A 19,429-nucleotide genomic window follows, 5' to 3' on the forward strand; every position below is an offset into this window, starting at 1 on the left:
TTGTTGAATGAGGACCTACATATGTTCTAAAGTAGTACTTGTTAATTGCGATTAACATGTGAATTAATTTCTAGGATAAGTAAGACAACACTAGTACTTACGATGCCTTGTGATGACTCAAACTCTTTTCGTTCTTAATGATTTCTACTTGTTAAATCTATGAACACACAATTCTAGATTGCATGTTAGGGACTAAGTTAAGTTGAAAATGCCATTCTCTTAACATACTACATAAGAAAGAGTAATAGGTTGAGTTCTAACATTGAGCCAACTTGAGTATCTTCATCCGAAAATGAAAGGAATTTGAATGAAACATAACGTTTTTGCATGATTATTTGGTGGTGGATAGCAATTCCCTTAACTCGTTTTTCTTAATTTGCGAGCTACTTAAAATCTGTTTTTGTCCTGTTTTTGTTTGATTTAATTTAAATAGCAAATCAACTCCAAAAATCCCAAAAATTTGTGTGAGTGTAGCTCTATGTGTCTAGGAGCTTCATATAAAATTTTGTAGACTTTAGATAAGTGTAAGTGGGTCTAATAATTATTTTTCGGTGGCTGATCAGTAGGGACAACAGCCCAGTTTTTGTGACATTTTAAGTAGTTAGATAAAACAATCTTCTGCGGGAAAGACCCTTATTTTCATATGCTACAATTGACAAATTTTAGTGTTAATAAGGAAAATCAATAGGACATTTGTGTGCTATTTTGTGGTATGCTTTTAATCCTATCAACAATGATAGGGGCTAAACTTAACATCTCTTTGAGGTGATTGAATGCCTTCTCACATTCCTCATCAAACACAAATGGCACATCCTTTTGTAGAAGTTGACACAAGGGTGTTGAAATCTTTGAGAAATCTTTGATAAACCATCTATAGAATCCTGCATGTCCAAGAAAAGAAAGAACCTCTCTCACCAAAGTGGGAGAGGGTAAGTAGCATACGAGATCTATTTTAGATTTATCAACTTCGATTCCCTTTTTTGAAATTAGATGACCTAAAACGATGCCTTGTTTTACCATGAAGTGACACTTTTCTCAATTTAACACAAGGTTAGTTTCGATGCAACGTTTCAATATCAAAGTGAGATTAGTTAGACAATCATCAAAAGAATCACCAAAGACACTAAAATCATCCATGAAAACTTCAATAATCTTCTCAACAAAATCTGAAAATATACTTACCATTCATCTTTGAAAGGTGGCTGGTGCATTACAGAAACCAAATAGCATTCGACGATAAGGAAAAGTACCAAATGGACAAGTAAAAGTAGTATTTTCTTAATCATCTGGAGCTATAACAATCTGATTATATCCCGAATAACCATCAAGAAAGCAATAAAAAGATTGACCAACTAACCTTTCAAGCATTTAATCAATTAATGGTAAAGGAAAATGGTATTTCCTTGTGGTGGCATTGAGCTTCCTATAGTTAATACAAACACTCTAACCTATTTGGATACGATTGGGCACAAGTTCATTCTCTACATTCTTTACCATAGTTACTCTAGTTTTCTTTGGTACTACTTGAATCGATGAAACCCAACGACTATCCGAAATTGGATAAATGACTCCACAATCAAGAATCTTAATGATCTTCTTTTTCACAACTTCCATCATTGGAGGTTGAGTCAATGTTGAGCCTCTCGAGTTGATTTAGCCTCCTCCTCTAGAATATGTGATGCATGCAGGTTGTAGGACTTATTCCCCTAATGTGGGACAAAGTTCATCCAATGGTTGTTTTGTACTCTTTCAACACCCTAACCAGTTTCTCCTCCTCTAATGTCATGAGTGTTAAAGAGACTATGACTAGCAAAGTCTCTTTGTCTCCTAAGAAAACATACTTCAAATGATTCAGTAATGGTTTAAGCTTAAGAGAAGGTGCATGAATCACTGAAGGTAACAACTTGTTAGTAGAAACGAAAATTGGAATTGGATTAGGAGGCTTACTGATATGTTGTAACAAAGACTCAAGGGCAGCCTTAATATCGAAAATTTCTAAAAGATTAAGCTCGGCCATATTGGTTTTGAGTCCAATTCCTTCGGCAATGGTTGTCTCAAGTGCATCGTTATTTAAGAATTCAAGATATTCCTGTGCCAAAGAACCAACTACATCAATAGAAAAACAAGAATGATCATCAATAGGATACCTCATAGCTTCAGAAATATTAAAGTCAATGACATCGCCATCAAATTCCATTGTTAATGTTCCCTTGAACACATCTATCTTGGTTCGGGCTATTTTCATGAAAAGGTCTTCCAAGTAATATTGGCAATGGTGTAGAGTGGGTTAAACCCTCCATCTCTAGCACATAAAAATCTGCTGGAAAAATCAAGTGGTTAACCTACACCAAAACATCTTTCAAAACTCATTTCGGGTATGCATTAGATCGATTAGCTAATTGAATAATAACACCATAATTTTTAAGCTCTCCCAGATTCATAGATGCATAAATGGAGTAGGGTATGACATTAATTGAAGCACCTTAGTCTAACATTGCACGTTCAAACTTAGTATTACTAATAACATAAGGGATCGTGAAACTACTGGGATCTTTGCATTTAGGTGGTAGCTTTCTTTGCAAAACTAAAAAGACATTTTCACTTACCCCTACCACTTCCTTGTCTGAGATCCGTTTTCTTGTTGTACAAAGATCTTTCAAAAATTTAGCATATTTTAGAACTTACTTTATTGCATCAAGAAAAAGGATATTAACTTGTACCTTTCTGAAGGTTTCTAAGATGTCTTTTTCACTTTCTTCTTTCCTAGATTGCATAAACCTAAGAGGAAAAGGTACATTTGGTGCAATGGGGTTAGAAAGAATTGAAACCTTACCTGAATTGGGTAGCGTAGGGGCTTTAGAAGCCTGCAACAAGGTTTGTTCCTTCCTTGTCGTTGCCTTGTCTTCCTCCTCTTCTTTGAGCAGCAGTTGTTCGTCCTCTTTTTGGCTTTGTTTAGACATTTTTGGATTAGTTCCAATCTCTTTACCACTTCTCAAAGTGAAAGCTTTAGTAGTTTCAAAACCTTCATTTGGATTGACAATGGTTGAACTAGTAAGTTTGCCTTGTTCTCTAAATTGTCCCATGAATTCTGCTATCTATCCAATTTAATTCTTCACATCGCCCATCTCTTTAGCTTCTTTTTGTAAATCTTGAGCCAAAGAAGTTAGTGTTTGAAGAATTTTATTATAATCCATTAATGAACCTAAATTTGGTTGTGAAGGTTGTGGGGGCGGCTGTGGTGGTGCAAATGGCCTTTGATAGAGCCCTAAAGGTGGCTGTCTATATCTACCTTGTTGTTGAGTTTGTTGAGGTTCCCTCCACTTCATATTTAGATGATCTCTCTAGCCCATATTGTAGGTGCTAAAGAATGGGTCACTCCTTGGTTGATTTTGGCCTTGATAACCTATGGCATTGGCACTGTCCCATCCCTCATTCTTTATTAATTGAGGACATTGATCAGTAGGATGTCCTTGCATAGAGCACACGCCACATGCAGCTACACTTTGCACTTTGGATCCTTCAACAACATGTGATATAAGAGTAAAGAGATTAGCCATTTGAGATTGAAGTTCTGAAATAGCACTTACCTCATTGACTTGGATTGGGCGTGCATGTTCTCTTTCCCCTACTCATTCATATTGTTGTGCATTCAAGACACAATTCGCTATTAAAATCTTCGCAGCAACTGGGGTTTTGTCAACTAAAGCACCTCCAACTGAAGTATCAAGCATTTGTCTCTCAAGTCGAAGTAGTCCTTCATAGAAATATTGAATTAAAACCTCCTCCTTCATTTGATGTTGTGGACAAGATGCAACCAAAGTCTTGAAACGCTTATAATAAGCTGGAAAGGATTCTCCTTGGCCTTGTTGAATTCCACTAATTCACTTCCTCAAAAGAATGACTCTTGAAGTTGGGAAGAATTTCTCTAAGAATTCTTTCTTCATGTTTTCCCAAGAGGTGACAGTTCCACGTGCTAATTCAAAGAGCCAATCTTTAGCCTTTTCCAAAAGAGAGAATGGAAAGGCTTTCATCTTCAGAATATTCCCATCCACATTCATTGGTGTCACGCTCGAGCACACCACTTCAAATTCCTTAAGATGCTTATTTAAATCTTCCATGGACAGCCCATGGTATTTGGGAATGTGAGACTTTAATTCAAACTTATCGGTTTTGCCTTGAACTACCCTAGGGTATTGGATGCAAAGGGGAGCAGTATTGTTCAATACCGAGGCTGAAAGTTCCTTGATAGTTCAACAGCCATGTCTTGTTCCTCTTCTGATTCCGTTTCAGTTTCAGCTTCAAATTCGGATTCAGAACTAGAACTAGGTGGATTGAATTTTGGCTGCTTCCTCTACATTCTTAACGTACATTCAAAATCGTCGTCAAATTCTAATATAGTCTCACAAACAGGTTGAGAACTTCAAGCTATAAATGAGTACCAAAATCAAAAGAAAAGAAAACAAAATCAAACACAAAAGAAAAGACACGAACAGAAATAAAGAGGAAGATTAGCAATTTTGCTAATCCCCGGCAATGGCGCCAAAATTTGATGTGGTAGAAACTAACACACAAATTAAACCTTTTAAATTATGCAATCGTAGTACGAGTAAATAGGGATCATTCTATTCCGGGGGTTAGAAAGGCTGCTAACCAACACCAATTAAAATTATAAAACTGAAAACTAAGTTAAACTAACAACAAAGCAATTGGGGGTGGGGGGGGGAGATTTTGGATGAATTTAACTAAAACAAAATTAAATGGCAGCAAGTAAATTAAGTTGTGAAAGAAATATGGATGAAAGGATAGCTAAGGGATTCTTCTCCACACATGAATCATATGCATACAAATCGATTTCCAGTTATTCTTTCTATAAACCATGAATGACAATGCCCCAAATTAGTTGTGAACAACACTAATTAACTCTCAGATTTTCCTAAGTTCATTGAATTGGACTCAACGACACAACCAAATTATTCTTCTCAGGCTCCCTAATTATGAAAAGCATGATAGAGATACATCTCAAAGATCATTAAGTTCTGTGAAAATCATAAGCATTGACAAAGCATTTGTAACTATGAAAAGCATGATACTCTTGCCAAGAATTTACTTAACTCAATCATGACTAGTGACTTTTACTACTTGCAAATATAAGTTCATAACCATTGGGTGAAATTCCCTTATATTCTAGCATCAAATCCCTGCATGCAAACTAAGTGTGCACCCTTAATAAACATACAAGAATAAGTTCTTTATAAAGCAGATAAGTTAATCGCATTCATGTTTTATGAAACAATAATTGGATGTAATCAATTTATATAAAACATATGATCATGGCTTCGAATTCACCTCTAGCTAAAAAGAAACTTAGTTACACATGTTCATCATAACTAAAAAGCAATCTAAAATAAACATTGAAACTTAAAACAAAGAGAGAAAGAACTCTAAAAACTCCAACAACTTCAATGCATGAATGGTAGGCGCGGCACACCCTAAATCGTTGTAGGAATTCATAAATATAGGGGAAAACGGCTAAATCCAAGGAGAAAAGGGATTAGGTGTTTTGAGTTATTTTAGGACTCTACGATTCAGGTAGAAAGTGTTGGAATAGGATTAGGATTCCTTCTTATAGCTGGAGATAGGATAGGATAAGATAATGTTCATCTCCAACTAGGATTCCTCTTTCTTGTGTAATTCCTTACCTTCCAAGCCCCAACTTTAATTTCTCCATATTTTAGCACATGTCTAACACCATTTAAACACCAAAAAGGTCCACCCCATATGCTAGCCATGCATGCTATCCAATCTAAGTCCAAAACTGCTCCAAATTGCTCCATTTTGCCATTTATTATCATCTTTACCAACTGGACCTTCAATAATACGAAAATAGCTTAAATTACTACAATAAATGGAAATTAACTAAGTAAATGCAAAGAAATAAGATAACAAAGTCGCATAAATATGTTCCTATGACAAATATCACTTTCACTAAACAAAATAAACCCTAGCATGAGTTCTTTGCATGAATTTATGTCAATTTAAACAATCTGATATAAGAATAAGAGAAGGAATAGAATACAAACTATCAGCCTAGTTCAATTATTTTTTTCAAAACAAAAGGCAAGCTTTTACTTCCACTGATTAAAAGAGTCAAAATTCTATAAATGCCTATACAACGAAACAAATACCTTTTAGATACTCTCACTAGTAAAGCATGAGTTGGGATCTATAATTATAGAATTTGTAAACTCAAAACACATATAATAAATTTTAAGACACCATCTTTATGCCAGATAACTACAGAGAAGTGGTTCTTGTGATTAAAAACTACATAAAACAGTCAGTAAATTTTGTTCTTCAAGCATTTGACAAAAATAGAAAACGTTAACTAAATGTTTTCTAATTGTAATTGTAACATCTCACATTGCTCAAGGGAGTAGATCCTGTAAGCCTTATATATATATATATTCCCATCTCTACCTAGCACGAGGCCTTTTGGGAGCTCACTAGCTTCGAGTTCCATCGAAACTCCGAAGTTAAGCGAGTTCACGCGAGAGTAATCCCATGATGGGTGACCCACCGGGAAGTTCTCGTGTGAGTTCCCAGAAACAAAACCGTAAGGGCGTGGTAGGGGCCCAAAGCGGATAATCTCGTGCTAGGTGGAGTCAAGCCCGAGATGCAGAGTGGGCCCGGCCGGGATGTGACAGCAACTATAACATAAGTCCATAATCATCTTTGGATATAAATTGATTATGTTAGGTTTGCATAACATAAACATAAAACGCAAGGGCAAAAGTATATAACTTCAACAATTTTGAGCGTATGAAGTATATACAATCTTGTCAATTCCATGCTTCAGTATACATTGATTTAGAGTTGAACTGAATAAGAAAACATTTTTCAGCATATTAATTATCTATCAGTAACGTATAAACCACAAGTTCAATTTCTTGAACAACTAAACAAGAATTAATGAGGAAAACACTTTTAAGCAGAATATACTCATTAACCTTTACTGAATGTGAATCTGGTGCTATGTATTTATTAGTTCAATATTAATAAGTAGTAAAAAATAATTTCAAATAACTAAAAGTGTTTAGACATCATTTGACATAACAAGTTAAAAGTGTTTTTAAGTATTAAAAATAAATAAATAAATAAAAAGCAACTGAAGTGATTTTAGGAAGAAGACTTCAATTGCATATAGAATTTTATTAAACTTTTTTGGTCTGCTTCTAATAGAAGAGCTTTCAATAAAAACACTCTTAAGCATAAGTGTTTTAGATAAGCATTTTCAAACGAGCTGGAGATGAGTTATTTTGATTGCACTCTCTACAACTATGAGTTTTGGTCACTTGTGATGAATTGATGATTGGTTCCTCCATGGTTTAATGAAAATCTTTAGTTTGAAATACTGAGTGTGATTCTTTATTTATTTGCATTTCTTTTTTTGGACAACATTTCTTTTCTTTTCTTTTCTTGCAACAGGAGCAATTGTTGCCTCTATGAATGGCGCGTGTCCGCCCGCTCAGTGCGAAGCGCCTATATACATAATATATATGTGTATATCATCAAATTCCACTCACTCTCGTGAGAATCATTCCTTTAATTCAATCGGATCTGTCTCGCGCTTCGAACAAATATACGCCCAAATCAAACCAATTAGTGAGTGTGCTCCCTTCGATCCCTATACCCTTTTGAATGTTGAATTTTCGAATCTTCTTGTCTATAAATAATTAATAATAACTGCTTCATTCAGCTGAATTATTGTCATTGTGCTTGTGACCCTGGAATCTGATTTGTTGAATTTTCCTTGTTTTTTAATTGTTTTTGGGTAATCTTTTATTGTTTGATCTGTTTGGTTCCCCAGAAAACGCGGGAAATTTCCTCCGTTTTCAGCTGCATTATTTGGATATGGTTGCTACATTTTGGAAAAAAAATTTCATTAAAGATGGTAGGCTTTTGTTTTACGGGTGTTGAATTGTTTTGGATCTTTTTGAGTATTGCATAGCAAGCAAAGGATCCATTGATAATTAATGCCGTCGTCTTCTATGCATTTATTATTCTCGAGCCGAATTAAGAAACTTTTGAATCTTGCAGTTTCTTGTGCGCAAATAGGAAGGGGATATATGTAATATTTGTCGTCACAACAATTAACAAAGAAATGCGTGTGTTTGTGTGCGTGTGGATTGAAAATGACTCTGTTGCTTAATGATATGTATGATTGATCATGAGTTTGATAATGTGGTTACAGATGGAGATGGGAATATATATATCTCAGCGCTCCAAAAACTGATAAGGTCTCAGAAGATGGTGAGAATGACAGACTTTGATACGGGTCATCCTCCATGCAAGGGTGGCGTTCAACCATGGAAGATGCTGTAAGTGGGCTTTATTACGTTATTCTTCTTAATTTGCATTCACTTAGATCGGGTTGCTTGAGTAGAGAGTGCAGTTTAGTTGTTTTGTTTGCTTTGGCTTTGTATGTGTGCAAGATTTACATTTCACTTACAATTGTCGTCGTATGAACAGGAAAGTGATATTCAGTTATTTATTTTGTATATAACTTACATCCATATATCTGTATAATATACAGTGAATTCAGAGCGAGAAGAGGATTTTGCTTGAGTAGCTGGAAGTCGGTAACTTAATGACTGCTTCAAGTTTAGGCATCTAGCTGATGACTGGAACCAAGGCTATTCAAGGAGCCGTATCTTTATGCAAATACAATGTTTCTTTTCAAACGTGCCATGCTAAATAGAGAAGAGAATGTTGTCTTTTATTCAGAGGGAGTGTCTAGTGAACAAGCAGCCCTCAAATTTGCCATCGATTAAATACTGTATTTCGTATTATCTACTAAAAGTACTTGACTTTTGTTGTAGCATGCTGCTTATCCAGATTTTGACGGTTCAACATCTTTCTTTGGTGTTTATGATGGACATGGAGCTTAGGTTTTTAAGTTCTGTAATTCAACATTTACTTTTTTATATTGTTATCTTTCTGTCATTTTGAGAAACTTTTTCCATTTGTAATTGGTTTTCATGTTCATAGAGGACTGTCCAGGTTGTTATACTCTCATAGATCACATACCTGCGAATCAACATTTATTTTGAGTTTTAGATAAACTACGAAACACTCCAAAAAACCTAATCAAATCTACTAAATAAAATAAATTCAAATCAAATTACGAAACCATGGGTGCGCGAATTGATGAGTCAATACTATATTATATATTTTACCCTAATCTTAGTATAATTTGTTAATTCTTTTGGTAGAATTTTGATACTTTGCTTTATTTTTTCAATATAGGACATTCGACTTCCTCTGGAGCAAAACGTGACCAAACGGATGAATTTTGGAGTGATTCAAATTGGAGGATGTTCATGTGTTCCTTAGCTTGTTCGTGTCAAAATTTCAGCAATTTCTACCAAGTGGTTGTTTTCTGGCAATTTAATAAAGAAGCAGTGCGCGTTGCTAGAAAGTTACGCTTTTGGGTTTCAATTGCGTTTTTGGAGCCCAAGATGACCTCATATGAGTTCGTGACCTTCTGGAGAAGTGTTCAGAATAGTCCAAGCTTAAAATCCAGCTATTCTGGGCCAGTTTGGAGCTGCTATGGGTCCAAAACATGGTTGTGCAGATTTCTAGACGAATTTACCAAGTTAATTTAGGATTATATTTCCTATTTTGTTTCAAGTTTTTAGGTTTCCTAGTTTTATTCTAAGACCTTTTACTAGGAGGATTTTAATTAGAGTTGTATAAATAAACCTTATGGCAAACCTAGGGTTTTTTGGGGTAGAATGTATGCAACTTTTGAGAATAATATTTTGGCTAAAGCTTAGAGATTTCAAGACTTATACTTTCAGGTATTTTCATTCTTTTTCTAGTTTAATACAACTATGTTGATTTTAATTATGATTATGCGTAACTAATCCTTTTTGCTAGGGTGGCCTCATGATCCTTAGCAAGAATATGTAGTCTCTTTTTAATTTTCTTAAATTTATGCATGCAAGTTTTGGATTGTTAATCACTGTGCTTTAAACTATCGATTTGTCTTAGTGATTCGTGACCATTAGGATATTTAGAAAAGTAATTTGATGCAAGTTTGGTGGAGGGCTACCCCTAAAATTGACTAAGGCTTCTTGTGGTTAATGTGTGTAACTACTTAGGATGGACGACACGTCTTAGGAGTTATATGGTTTTTCAAAAGGTTTTCACAAAATTTAATGAGTCTTGCATGTTCACATTTGATCTGGATGCCACGGACGGGTTGCATGTTAGATATACGTTCTATATTAGGGGTTCCAAGTAGGGCATACTTTAGAAAAACCTAACCTTCAAAATAACAAGTGTAATTCATAAGGAATTAGAAGAACTACGTAGGATTGTTAGGGTGACGGGGGAACCCTGGTGCTTTTCCAAATTTGTTTCTCAAAACCTTTTCTCTTTGATTTGTTTCCTTTTTAATTGGTTATTAGTTGCTTTCTCTAAATTACTTTTATTAAAATTCGTTTTTAATACTTTTAAATTCAAAAACCAACTTTTTCCAATCTTTACTTTCAGATAATTAACTAGGATTAGGGTTTTTCATAAATTGTTTTAAATAATCCCAGCGGAAAATGACCTTGCTTGAGCAGTTTATACTACAACAACCTTGTTCTCTTGCAAGTATTTTATGTGATTTTATCCCTACTTTGGCAGGTGGTAAAATTCCTATCAAGAAATTGGCGCCGCTGCTGGGGATTGTTTTTAAACAATTTGTGTTAATCATAATTCTTTGTTAATTATTGCTGTTAATAAAAAATAAAAAAATTTATTAACTCAATTTTCGTTTTTTTTTTTTTTTTTTTCTACAGATCGCACAATCTGGGCATATTTTGTATATGGTTTACACCAGATCCCAGAGAATCAGCAGCTGTTAAAATTCAATCCAGAATCGAAACGCATTTTACGACAAAGGCACAGAGAGCAGATTTTGGCATGGGAACCTTCATTGGAGGACACTTTTTTGAAAAATCTGTTTTCTGGAGTTTTGGACAGCAAATATACCATGGCTTTTGCCATACCAGCTGCTGGGCGTCCTTTGAGAGATACATTAGCAGCCTATGCTAATGAATTACCCAGTTGCATTGTTTATCTAGAAGAGGAAGGCGACGCGTTCAAGATAAGACATCACATGTTGAAGATTTTACCTACTTTCATGGATTAGCTCATGAGCATCCAAATATGCATATCACAGAGTTTTTAATGGGGTGCAGAAATATCATAGTGAGGGGGTTTACTGCAGAGTCAATCAAACTTCGTTTGTTTCCTTATTCATTGAAAGACAAGGCAAGAACATGGCTGCTTACACTTCCATCTGCCAGTATCACTTCTTGGGAACAGATGAGTGGCAAATTTCTTAACAAATATTATCCAGCTTCTAAAACTCTTGATATGAGGACTCAAATTTTATCTTTTGCCCAAAAGCCTAATGAAGAGTTTCACGAGGCATGGGAGCGTTTTAAGGAGCTATTCAGAAAGTGTCCCCATGCAAGCATTGATGGAGACACACGGATGGGGATAATTTTTAGAGGATTAAATTCAAACACCAAGAATCATGTTCATGCTTCATTTGGAGGTTCTTATTCAACTAAAAATGCACAGAAGGCCTATCAATTGTTTGACAACATAGCATCTGAATCTCAACAATGGGCAACGGATCATACACAAAATAGGGGCGTTTTTGAAATGTCCATGGGGTCTCCATATGTATCAACTCAAATTGAAAAGATCGATAGAAAAATAGAAAATTTTGATGCAAAATTTGACATGATCTTGCAGAAAATGGCAGCTCCAGTTCAACAAGTTGTTGTCCAGCAACCTGCAGCAGCATGTTGTGCAACTTGCAGCCAAACCACACGTGATTTTATGGGTTGTCCACATAGAGATGCATATCCAGATTTTGTTGCAGAACAAGTTAATGCATTCAACAATTATCCAAGGCAAAGAAATGATGTTTATTCAAATTTTTATAATCCGGGTTGGAGAGATCAACCAAACTTAAAATGGGGTGGTGAGCAGCAAGTTAAACCACCATTCCGACCACCAGTCCAGCAATTTGCCGCACCAGCTAGAGCTCTTTGGGAAATTGCAATTGACAAGTTGGCAGAGGCTACTCGCATCAGTTTTGAACAAAGCAATCAGAACCTGCAAAAGATACAGAAGACTATGAATCAAAACATGCAGAATATGCAGGCTTCCATAACTAATTTGGAGAGGCAATTTGGGCAGCTAACAAGTAATATCACAGAAAGAGAATAAGGAAAATTTCCCAGCCAAACAGTTTCAAATCCAAAAGGTACAAAAGATTGTTGTGCAATAAGGACGTTGAAATCTGGAAAGAGTTACGACAATCACGACAAAGAACAAATTGACAATGGGGACAAAGCTACAAAAAGTGCAGAAAAAGATGCAAAAACTGTTTCTGGACAAATTTCAAACAACTAAGAATCTGCCCCTACCTAGAAATCATAGCGTGTTTATAATCCTCTTCTTCACTATCCCGGAAGGTTACAACCAAAGCTCAAAGATCAACAATTAAGGGATTTCATTCAGACTTTGGCTAAAGTCCAAATTAATTTGCCATTGTTGGAGGCCATTAAAAGGATTCCTTCTTATGCCAAATTTTTTAAAGATGTTTTCAGTAAGAAAAGAAAGCTTGTTAAGTCAGAAAAAATTGTGCTAACAGAACAGTGCAGTGCGGTCCTATTGCATAAATTGCCTCCAAAGAAGAAAGATCCATGGAGTTTTACTATCTCTTGCACCATTGGAAATTGTGATTTTAGTAGTGCTTTGATTGATTTAGGTGCTATGATAGGAGCATATTTATGCTACTTAGTTATGTTGTTTCCTTGCATTTAGTTAGCTAATTACTATTTATTATAGTGTTTTAAGCTATTTTTGTGTGTTTGTAGGTCCTAATGACAAAGTTGGCAAGAAAAGGCAATTTTGAGCCTTTAGAGCAGTTTTGGGCTTATTATGGATAGCTTGCATATGGAACAAGGTGAATGGACGAATTTGAAGATCAAGAGAGGCTAGGAATGTGATTAACATCTTGAAGAATTAAATTGAAGACTTGGAAGATAAGGAATCAGCTACAAAGAAGGAATATTATCCAAATTACCTTATCTTATCCAAACCTTATCCAACCTTATCTTATCTTATCCTATCGTAATCCTTTCCTACCTTAATTCCAACTTCAAAGAGGACTCATTTTCACATTAAATCACCTAAATATCAAGTTCTAGAAGCCCTATTTTCGTGCCCTAAGTTTATGCCACATGTAACCCTTCTAGAAGTTCTAGAATCTGCCACAAGGACCATTCCTTGTCCTCCTTAGAATCTAATTGAAAATGTCCTTGTTCTTTAGTGATTTGGAGTCCTAATTCCTCTCCTTTTCAGCCCAAATTTCGTTCCTCCCCTTCACCCTATTAATACATGATGCCACAACACTCAAAAAACCACCCTCTACCACAATTTCACACCACACCATCCACCACACCTCAAGAGCCTAAATTCACACAAATCCCCATTGTGCACAGCAAGGAAGGAAGGAGGAGCCAACTGGAGTGTTTCTAGGTGTATTCTATCTTTGTTTTTCATGTTTAAATTTAATTATTTTTGTTTTGCGAACATGAGGAACTAAATTCGTTTTAGGAGGTGAATTCAAAGCCATGAACATATATATGATATGAATTGATTTCATCCAATTATAGTTTCATAAATCACGAATGCGATTTACTTATCTATTTGATTGATAACTTATTCTTGTATGTTGATTAAGGAGGCCTACTTAGTTTGCATGCATGAATTTGATGCTAGAATATAAGGGAGTTTCACGTAATAGTTATTCACTTATACTCACAAGTAGTGGAGGTTGCTAGTCACAATCGTGTTAAGTGAATCCTTGGCAGGAGTCTCATGCGTTTCATAGTGATGAATGCCTTGTCAATGCTTATGATTTTCATAGAACTTAATGACTTTTGATATTTATCTCTATCATGCGTTTCATATAGGGAACTTGAGAAAGATAATTTGGTTGTAATGCGTATTCATTCAATTCAATGAAATAAGGAAAATCTGATGGCTGGTTGTGCGATGCAATTAACTTGGGGCATTGTCATTCATGGTTTAAAGGAATAATAACTGGAAATCGATTTGTATGCATATGTGTCATGTGTTGAGATAAACCTTCTAACTAGCCATTCACCCATATTTCACCTAATTTCGTCCAAATTGTTTAGAGTCTTTACAATCTGCTTGTTTTTACTTTAATTTCGTCCAAAATCCAATCCCCCTTTACTTGGTTGTGTCTTTTAGTTAGAATTTGTCCAAACTTGTGTTTTTAAGTGTTTTGAGTCAAGTTAAAAGTCATTTTTGTCCAAATCACCCTTTAGTGTCTAGTTTGAGTCTATTTGATTGTTTTGTGTTGTTTTGAGTCTTTTTAGTTTGTTTTGAGTCATATAAGTCTAGTTAAGTGTTTTTAAGTTTTGTTTTGTGTTTTTAAATCAGTTTAGAGTAGATTAGCATCCCTTCTAATCCCCGGCCTAAAACAATCCCTACTTTCATATACTATAATCATAGAGTTTTAATTTGAGTGTTAGAATATTTCACATCATGCTTGTGTAAACTTAATGTCTTATTCTATTTTTAAACGTTTAGGTAAAGGTGAGCTAAAGCCAACTTCCAGCATTATTCAATTGGCTGACCGTTCAATTACCTATCTTAGAGGGGTCATTGAAGATGTTATTGTAAAGGTGGACAACTTATTTTTGCCAGAGAATTTTATGGTTCTAGACATGGATGAGGATTTGAAAACACCCATCATTTTAGACCGCCCTTTCATGGCTACAACCCGTACTCTTATTGACGTTGAAGCTGGAACTTTAACACTATGGGTCGAAGATCAAACGGCCATCAGAAAAGTAAGAATGCATGCGTGTTAATGCACTAGATGGTTTATCTCGTGACAAATTTATGACTAGATCAACTGACCATTTATCCATAAAGCCTCCAAATTTCATTCATGATTGCATCGGTCCAAAACAAAGCAGCAAAGAGTGCTGCATGATGTTTAGCCGATAGACATTAAGAAAAAACATAGAATGGTGTTGCCAGACAGCCAAAATTTTAAGAAAATACAACCTGGTGAAAAGGCGTGGCTATTAATTCCAGGGAAACAAGAGTCTCAGTAGAAAGGCCCTTATATGGTTAAGCAAATTTTTCAAAACGGCAACGTGGACATTGAAACAGAGGGCAGGGGTTATGTGCTCAAGGTCAAGAAGTATCTACTAAAGCCATTCCTAAGGAAGTTCAGTGCAAGTGAGTCAATGACTCTGAATGATCCAGCAACTTAATCACTGGGCTTCTATTTCGTCTAGCTACAGACATTAAATGAAACGTTTACTAGGAGGCAACCCAATTCTCTAACTTTTTCTTGACTTTCTTTCATTTTTATTACTTTCAGTTTCTAGCTGCATTTAATTTCTTGGGTTATCATTTCTTTAAAAGAAAAAAAAAATTGTTTTACTCGTTTTATTTTAGTTTACTGATAGTATTTTCTATATTCTATCTCTGCTTTCAACACTTCGGTATCTACCCTGGGTAGCGATCTACTTGTGTTAAAACTCCAATCGGAAAGTCAGAACGTAGTGCTAAGGTAATTGTTTGGACTTGCAAACAGCAAACAAGACAAAAAAGATCATCAACATCAACCACATCTGTGATTCACATTGCAGAGACAGAATGTTATATCTCTCTCTTTTGCTAAGCTGCCATTCTTCAGTGTATGCCAATAGTTTTGTCATCTAGCTTCCTTTACCGATCTGGGGTATTTTCCTGCAACAGAACAATCAGGCGTATGAGTTCCAATGGAAATAGTCCGTATATCACCCATTACTCTTTGGGATCTCTCTTTTTTACATTCAAGGATGCCAATATTTAAGTTTGGGGTTAGTTCTTTCTCTGTCCTCGGCACAGTTCGAGTCCAAATGGCTCATACACATGTTTTGGGGTTCTCAGATTTTCATGAAGTTCTATCACGGGGAGAAGGTGTCTACAGCCCGATGTCATCATCAACATTCAGATCAACATTTTATTGTTTTTAGCATTGACAAGTCCCAGTTATCAATTGTACAAGTATCCCAGAATATCACAGAAACAAAATGCGTTGAAGGCATACTTGTTGCTCAAAATAGGAACAGAGGGATGAGTTTTATACCTGTTGCAATTCTAGGAGCTTGACAGTTAATATTTCCTTTTTGACTCAATCGATCTACAGCTTGAGCATTCTTCATCTCGGATTTCCACTCGATCTGAGCCACCTACATGCACACAGAGACGGACATTTAAGCTATGTAGTCACATTGAACCATTCTTAGCCATATAGAGCTCAGCATTTCACGACATGAGTTTTTACCTTTCTTATGCTCGGGTCTGTGGGTTTGAGATGATCTGCTCCCGATTTCTACCTTTCAAGCGACAGATCTGTGAGCAGTTTACACACATTTTAACTCAAAAAAATGAATGGATTTTCGATTCCTTCGTCTTTTGATCCCAAACACAAATGACAGATAATTAACATCAGAACAACAGTTTAGGGATGAATGTGTTTTACTTGCGGAGCGAAGGAGTCCAAGATGATCAGCCATGGATTTGTGAACTTTTGGGGTGTTGGTACGTCTCTTGTTGTCGATCTAAGTATTCTCACCGAAAACAAATGCACGCATGTGTCAGTTCTTCAATTTTTCTGGGAAAATAAGTTTAATGGACCTAAATGGCAGCAAGGAAAGATTTTCACCTTTGGGATTCCGGGTTTCGCTACTAAGATCTAGTGCAGATGATGATTTCCATGAACGAGACTCAAGAGCAATGGAGAAAATGGCAAAGAGTTTCACGGATGAAGGCTAGGTTGTGTGAGGATGAGAGAGTTATGGTAATATTTTTCCTATTTTCAGATAGCACGGCAAGATATTGCTGTTGAACTGAGATGGAGGAGCGGCTTTGGTTCTCCATTGTAGAGAAATGAGGAAAAAGAGAGGGATGAGAGAAATGAAGAGAAGAACCTAGCGTTTCTAAATGCACCAAGACATGAAAGAAATGAGACATTTATGGCTTTTCATTTGGAATCATAAGGAGCTCAAGCACGGATACTTGCCACATGTACAAATCTGGGATCTCCAATGTCTGTTCCGAGATGGGTTTTTGAATTGAAGTGAGGAGAGCCGTTTGGCTCTGGGCTCGAGATGCATAGAATCCAATGTTTTTCACAAGCCGGTGCTTAGGTTTGGTGCGTGTATGAAGTGTACGTGTGCTATCTGTATGGTTTGCAGCTTTTGTGCTATTATTGGACCTTTCTTTTGCGGGTTATGCTCCACTCCAATTGCTACATAATAGGCCCCGTGTGTCATCTCGCCAAGGCCCAAGTTTGGTCTTGCACAATGGATTTCAATTTCAAACCAGGTGCATTCTTTTCTTTTCTTTTCTTTTCTTTTCTTTCTTTATTATTTATTTTGTCACTTTTCATTTCGTTTTTGTTGTTTGTCATTCGTATCTTTTAATTATTGTTAGGTTTAGTTAGGTTTCGTTTTCATATTTAATTTTCTTTGTAGGGTTGTTTCTTTATTTTCTTGTATTTTCTTTTATTTTCCACACCTTGAGGACAATGTGTGATTTAAGTTTGGAGGTGGGAATTAGAATTTTTAATTTTTAATTTTTGTGTCAGTTTAAAATTTTCATTCTTTTTAATTTAATATCCATAGATTAATCTAAAAGTTAGAACAAATGGACATGGTGAAGGTTAATCCACACTAGTCTTTTCTATTTATCTTTGCTTAGACACTAATTCATGAGTTATACTTTGACAATTTGCACATTCACATCAACATGGCTTGTTGGGAGTGAGATTTGAACACTTACTTTTTGTCACATCCCGCCCCGGGATGGATCACTTCCCAGGCCCGCTCCACCACCATAGCAAGATATTGTCCGCTTTGAGCTTACCATTCCCTCATGGTTTTGTTTTTGGGAACTCACGAGTAACTTCCCAGTGGGTCACCCATCATGGGATTGCTCTAGCCCCCTTCTCGCTTAACTTCGGAGTTCCTATGGAACCCGAAACCAGTGAGCTCCCAAAATGCCTCGTGCTAGGTAGAGATGGGAATATACATATAAGGATCACTCCCCTGGGCGATGTGGGATGTCACAATCCACCCCCCTTAGGGACCCGACGTCTTCGTCGGCACACACACGGCCAGGGTTAGGCTCTGATACCAAATTGTCACATCCCGACCTGTGACGGATCACTTCCCCAGCCCACTCCACCACCACAGCACGATATTGTCCGCTTTGGGCTTACCATTCCCTCACGGTTTTGTTTTTGGGAACTCACGAGCAACTTCCCAGTGGGTCACCCATCATGGGATTACTCTAGCCCCCTTCTCGCTTAACTTCGTAGTTCCTATGGAACCCAAAGCCAGTGAGCTCCCAAAAGGCCTCGTGCTAGGTAGAGATGGGAATGTACATATAAGGATCACTCCCCTGGGCGATGTGGGATGTCACACTTTTAGTCCAAGTGTATTTTAATTTTTGTTCTTAGTAAAGTAAAGTTTAGTATGTGTTATGAATAAAGTAATAATTGTTCCACCTGAGGCTTTGCCTAATAACCGGCCAGTCCTGCCTAATCAGCAATGATTCTCGTGTCAAACGGTAGAGCTTTGGCATGGGGCAGGGTGGTTAGTTGGTTTCGTAGCCTTTTCGGCTCGGGTTATTAAGTCCTTAGAGATGTTCTACACCTAGTGCCCTAAAGCCCTAGTGGTTTGGGAGTCATTGGCCTAAAGCTGGCTACATGGGTTCGATCGAAAGTTTAAGTGAACTGACATTGCACGACCACTACTGTTACTAAAAAAAAAAAAATCGAAAAGAAAAAAAAAATGATAGTTATGTTTCAAGTCGAGTTGTGTGAAGTGTTGAATAAAAGGACGAGGGTTAAGGTTTTAGTCGAGTCTCCTTGGCTATATTGGTTCACTTTACACCAAAAGAAGTTTGTGAATTCTTTTCTAATCAGTTCTAAATGGCTTAGACTTTATGGTGGGATTAGCTGAAACTTTTGAAAAGATGTTCTGATTTTTAACATTTTCTATGGATTGCAACTTTGAAGGTGAAAATTTTTGTCATTTAGTTTTAGTTAAGTTTTTAGTTTGTTAGTTTTTATTTTTGTTTTTGAGTTTTGTTTTGCTTGAGGACAAGCAAAAAGCTAAGTTTGGGGGTATTTTGATGAGTCAATACTATATTATATATTTTACCCTAATCTTAGTATAATTTGGTAATTCTTTTGGTAGAATTTTGATACTTTGCTTTATATTTTCAATATAGGACATTCGACTTCCTCTGGAGC

The 19,429-nt window shown here is 36.2% G+C and overlaps 1 long non-coding RNA gene, 1 other non-coding gene and 1 pseudogene across 2 annotated transcripts; 1 reads left to right on the forward strand and 2 right to left on the reverse strand.

The window, feature by feature from the left end:
* Nucleotides 1-19,429, forward strand: part of LOC103964290 — a 46,283-nt pseudogene that overhangs the window by 9,724 nt on the left and 17,130 nt on the right.
* On the reverse strand, nt 11,428-11,535 carry LOC125473655. Its single transcript, XR_007255477.1, has one exon. It is a non-coding gene; the product is annotated as a small nucleolar RNA R71 (small nucleolar RNA).
* Nucleotides 15,685-17,093, reverse strand: LOC103964289. Its single transcript, XR_007255465.1, has 5 exons — nt 16,835-17,093; nt 16,652-16,730; nt 16,454-16,521; nt 16,256-16,358; nt 15,685-15,873 (listed from the first exon to the last, which is right to left on the reverse strand). It is a non-coding gene; the product is annotated as an uncharacterized LOC103964289 (long non-coding RNA).

The sequence above is a fragment of a genome, unplaced genomic scaffold (genome assembly GCF_019419815.1).
Source record: "Pyrus x bretschneideri cultivar Hongxiangsu unplaced genomic scaffold, Pyrus_bretschneideri_v1 Contig90, whole genome shotgun sequence".
Taxonomy (NCBI): Eukaryota; Viridiplantae; Streptophyta; class Magnoliopsida; order Rosales; family Rosaceae; genus Pyrus; species Pyrus x bretschneideri.